Below are 6,000 nucleotides of genomic sequence, written 5' to 3'. Positions count from 1 at the left end.
GTTTTGCCGTTTCACGAAGTATCCCTTCTAGCCCTCGCCTTTCTTGAAACTTAGTGGTTTTTCAAACCATCAACTATTGATGCTCCTTCTTGATTTCTACTTTCGCAGTGTCAAACGTCGCGAATCTCTCAAAGATCATTGTATCTATCCTTGATATGTTATAGTTCATCACGAAGCTCTCAAAGCTTGGTGGCAGTGACTTTTGGAGAACCATCACTATCTCATCTGGAAGATTAGCTCCCACTTGATTCAAGTGATTGTCGTACTCAGACAATCTGAGCACACGCTCAACGATTGAGCTTTTCTCCTTTACTTTGTGGTCAAAGAATTTTGTTGGAGGTCTCGTACCTCTTAACAAGGGCACAAGCATGAAATCACAATTTCATCTCTTTAGAACATCACTTATGTTCCGTGACGTTTAAAACGTTTTCGGTGCCTTGCTTCTAAGCCATTAAGTACTTTGCACTGAACTATCGTGTAGTCATCAGAAACGTGTATGTCGGATGTTCACAGCATCCACAGACGACGCTCGAGGTGTAGCACACCGAGTGGTGCATTAAGGACATAAGCCTTCTGCGCAGCAACGAGGACAATCCTCGGTTTTACAGACTCAGTCTGCAAAGTTTGGTACTATCAATTTTCAACTAAATTTTCTCTAGGAACATAAAAAAACAGTAGAGCTATAGCGCAAGCTACATCGTAATTCGCAAAGACCATTAGACTATGTTCATGACAATTAGTTCAATTAATCATATTACTTAAGAACTCCCACTCAAAAAGTACATCTCTCTAGTCATTGAGTGGTACATGATCCAAATCCACTATCTCAAGTCCGATCATCACGTGAGTCGAGAATAGTTTCAGTGGTAAGCATCCCTATGCTAATCATATCAACTATACGATTCATGCTCGACCTTTCGGTCTCATGTGTTCCGAGGCCATGTCTGCACATGCTAGGCTCGTCAAGCTTAACCCGAGTGTTCTGCGTGTGCAACTGTTTTGCACCCGTTGTATGTGAACGTTGAGTCTATCACACCCGATCATCACGTGGTGTCTCGAAACGAAGAACTGTCGCAACGGTGCACAGTCGGGGAGAACACAATTTCGTCTTGAAATTTTAGTGAGAGATCACCTCATAATGCTACCGTCGTTCTAAGCAAAATAAGGTGCATAAAAGGATTAACATCACATGCAATTCATAAGTGACATGATATGGCCATCATCACGTGCTTCTTGATCTCCATCACCAAAGCACCGACACGATCTTCTTGTCACCGGCGCCACACCATGATCATCCATCAACGTGTTGCCATCGGGGTTGTCGTGCTACTTATGCTATTACTACTAAAGCTACATCCTAGCAAAATAGTAAACGCATCTGCAAGCACAAACGTTAGTATAAAGACAACCCTATGGCTCCTGCCGGTTGCCGTACCATCGACGTGCAAGTCGATATTTCTATTACAACATGATCATCTCATACATCCAATATATCACATCACATCGTTGGCCATATCACATCACAATCATACCCTGCAAAAACAAGTTAGACGTCCTCTAATTTTGTTGTTGCATGTTTTACGTGGTGACCGAGGGTATCTAGTAGGATCGCATCTTACTTACGCAAACACCACAACGGAGATATATGAGTTGCTATTTAACCTCATCCAAGGACCTCCTCGGTCAAATCCGATTCAACTAAAGTTGGAGAAACAGTCACTTGCCAGTCATCTTTGAGCAAAGGGGGTTACTCGTAACGATGAAACCAGTCTCTCGTAAGCGTACGAGTAATGTCGGTCCAAGCCGCTTCAATCCAACAATACCGCGGAATCAAGAAAAGACTAAGGAGGGCAGCAAAACGCACATCACCGCCCACAAAAACTTTTGTGTTCTACTCGAGAAGACATCTACGCATGAACCTAGCTCATGATGCCACTGTTGGGGAACGTCGCATGGGAAACAAAAAATTTCCTACGCGCACGAAGACCTATCATGGTGATGTCCATCTACGAGAGGGGATGAGTGATCTACGTACCCTTGTAGATCGTACAGCAGAAGCGTTAGTGAACGCGGTTGATGTAGTGGAACGTCCTCACGTCCCTCGATCCGCCCCGCGAACAATCCCGCGATCAGTCCCACGATCTAGTACCGAACGGACGGCACCTCCGCGTTCAGCACACGTACAGCTCGACGATGATCTCGGCCTTCTTGATCCAGCAAGAGAGACGGAGAGGTAGAAGAGTTCTCCGGCAGCGTGATGGCGCTCCGGAGGTTGGTGATGACCTTGTCTCAGCAGGGCTCCGCCCGAGCTCCGCAGAAACGCGATCTAGAGGAAAAACTATGGAGGTATGTGGTCGGGCAACCGTGAGAAAAGTCGTCTCAAATCAGCCCTAAAACCTCCGTATATATAGGTGGGAGGGAGGGGAGGAGGCAGCCTCAAAACCTAAAGGGTTGGCCGAAATTGGAGGTGGAGGAGTCCTACTCCAATCCTACTTGGAGTAGGATTCCACCTTCCCACTTGGAAACTCTTTCCACCTTGTGTTTTTTCCTTCTCAAACCTTATGGGCCTTAGTGGGAACTTATTCCAGCCCACTAGGGGCTGGTTTATCTCTTCCCATAGCCCATGAGACCCCTTGGGGCGTGACACCCCTCCCGATGGTCCCCGGCACCCCTCCCGGCACTCCCGGTACACTACCGATGAGCCCGAAACCTTTCCGGTAATGCACGAAAACCTTCCGGTAACCAAATGAGGTCATCCTATATATCAATCTTAGTTTCCGGACCATTCCGGAAACCCTCGTGACGTCCGTGATCTCATCCGGGACTCCGAACAACATTCGGTAACCAACCATATAACTCAAATACGCATAAAACAACGTCGAACCTTAAGTGTGCAGACCCTGCGGGTTCGAGAACTATGTAGACATGACCCGAGAGACTCCTCGGTCAATATCAAATAGCGGGACCTGGATGCCCATATTGGATCCTACATATTCTACGAAGATCTTATCGTTTGAACCTCAGTGCCAAGGATTCATATAATCCCGTATGTCATTCCCTTTGTCCTTCGGTATGTTACTTGCCCGAGATTCGATCGTCAGTATCCGTATACCTATTTCAATCTCGTTTACTGGCAAGTCTCTTTACTCGTTCCGTAATACAAGATCCCGCAACTTACACTAAGTTACATTGCTTGCAAGGCTTGTGTGTGATGTTGTATTACCGAGTGGGCCCCGAGATACCTCTCCGTTCACACGGAGTGACAAATCCCAGTCTTGATCCATACTAACTCAACTAACACCTTCGGAGATACCTGTAGAGCATCTTTATAGTCACCCAGTTACGTTGCGACGTTTGATACACACAAAGCATTCCTCCGGTGTCAGTGAGTTATATGATCTCATGGTCATAGGAATAAATACTTGACACGCAGAAAACAGTAGCAACAAAATGACACGATCAACATGCTACGTCTATTAGTTTGGGTCTAGTCCATCACATGATTCTCCTAATGATGTGATCCCGTTATCAAGTGACAACACTTGCCTATGGCCCGGAAACCTTGACCATCTTTGATCAACGAGCTAGTCAACTAGAGGCTGACTAGGGACAGTGTTTTGTCTATGTATCCACACAAGTATTGTGTTTCCAATCAATACAATTATAGCATGGATAATAAACGATTATCATGAACTAAGAAATATAATAATAACTAATTTATTATTGCCTCTAGGGCATATTTCCAACAGTTATGAGTATCTAGTATGATCGCATCTTACTTACACAAAGCCACAATGGTGATATGCAAATTGCTATTTAACCTTCTCCAAGGATCGCCTGGGTCAAATATGATTCAACAAAAGTTGAAGAAACAAACACCCGCCAGTCATCTTTATACAACAAGTTGCATGTCAGTCAATGAATCCAGTCTCTCGTAAGCGTACGAGTAAAGTTGGTCTGGGCCGCTTCAATCCAACAATAGCGCCGAATAAAGAAAAGACTAAGGAGGGCAGCAAATTGAACATCAACACCCACAAACTCTTTTGTGACCTACTCGAGATATCATCTACGCATGAACCAAGCTCATGATGCCATTGTTGGGGAACATTGCATGGGAAACAAAAAATTTCCTACGTACATGAAGACCTATCATGGTGATGATCATCTACGAGAGGGAGATTCGATCCACATACCCCTTGTAGATCGCTAAGTGGGAAGCATTAAGAAGCGCGGTTGATGTAGTGGAACATCTTCGCGATCCAAATCGTCGTCGTCCCATGATCCGTCCCGATGTAGCGCCAAACGGATGACACCTCCGCGTTCAGCACACGTGCAGCTTGATGACGATTTCCTCCTTCTTGATCTAGCAAGAGAGACGAAGAGGTAGCTGAGTTCTCCGGTAGCACGACGACGTGGCGGTGATGGTGGCGGAGCTACTCCGGTAGGGCTTCGCTGTGCCGTACCGATCTAGCTACGAGGTGTCACGAAGTAGTGGAGGGAGAGAGGGCTACACAAAGGCTTGAGGTACAAAAACCCTATTACCCTCCACTATATATAGGAGGAACCAAGGGGTGGGTGGCTTGCCTCCTACTCCAAGGAGGAGCCTTCAACCGAGGTAAGGAGGGAGGAGTCCTCCTCCAATTTGGTTTGGTGGAGGACTCCTTCCTATCTTGTCACCTCCTTCTTTTTTGCTTTTCCTTATTTATTATTGCCTTGGCGAAACAGCCTTATTGGGCTGGCCTCACCAGCCCACTAAGGGCTAGTGCACCACCCATGGGCCTATTTGGTTCTCTCCCGGGTGGGTGGCCCCTCCCGGTAAAACCCCGGAACCCATTCATCACTCCCGGTACTTTACCGGTAATGCATGATATCTTTCAGGAAGCCAAATACAACAATCCTATATATCAATCTTCGTTTCCGCACCATTCCGAAGACACTCGTGATGTCCAGGATCTCATCCGGGACTCCAAACAAGACTCGATTACCAACATCAGTAATTCAACTATACATAAAGTGTCACCGATCCTTAAGTGTGCAGACCCTGCGGGTTCGAAAACTATGTAGACATGACCGAGACACTCTCCAATCAATATCCAATAGCGGAACCTGGAAGTACATATTGGATCCTACATATTCTACGAAGATCTTATCGGTTGAACCTCTATGTCAAGGATTCACATAACCCTGTATATCATTCCCTTTGTCCTTCGGTATGTTACTTGCCCGAGATTCGATCATCGGTATCGACATACCTATTTCAATCTCGTTACCGACAAGTCTCTTTACTCGTTCTGTAATACAAGATCTCGTGGCCAACTCTTTAGTCACATTGCTTGCAAGGCTTGTTTGTTATGTTGTATTACAGAGTGGGCCCCGAGATACCTCTCTGTCACACGGAGTGACAAATCCCAGTCTTGATCCATGCTAACTCAAGGGACACCTTCGGAGATGCCTGTAGAGTACCTTTATAGTCACCCAGTAACGTTGCGACGTTTGATACACAAAAGGCATTCCTCCGGTGTCAGTGAGTTACATGATATGATGGTCATTGGAATGTATACTTGACATGCAGAAAACAATAGCAACAAAATGACAAGATCATATGCTATGTTTATAGTTCGGGTCTTGTCCATCACATCATTCCCCCAATGATGTGATCCCGTTATCAAGTGACAACACTTGCCTATGCCTAGGTGATGCCGAGTTGATGGATATACTTCTCGCCCCTCGTTGGTTACCCCAAGTGGATGGTGGACATGTAGTTAGCAGCAAATTTCCCTTACACGGAGACTGTAAGGTTTATCGAACCAGGAGGACTCCTAGGCTCAATGAGTAGGTGTCTTCCACCGTGGCACTAGCACAAGACGTGGACCTGCACACAACAAATAACTTTGCTCCCAACGAGTACACAGAGGTTGTCAATCTCTCCGGCCTTGTAGTTTGCAAAGGATCAAAACACAAGCGGGAAGGTAATAGTGATTGCAACGAAAAAGTAAATGA

Source organism: Hordeum vulgare, chromosome 7H (genome assembly GCF_904849725.1).
Source record: "Hordeum vulgare subsp. vulgare chromosome 7H, MorexV3_pseudomolecules_assembly, whole genome shotgun sequence".
Lineage (NCBI taxonomy): Eukaryota > Viridiplantae > Streptophyta > Magnoliopsida > Poales > Poaceae > Hordeum > Hordeum vulgare.
The sequence above is the reverse complement of the archived record's forward strand: the minus strand, read 5'-3'. Positions refer to the sequence as shown.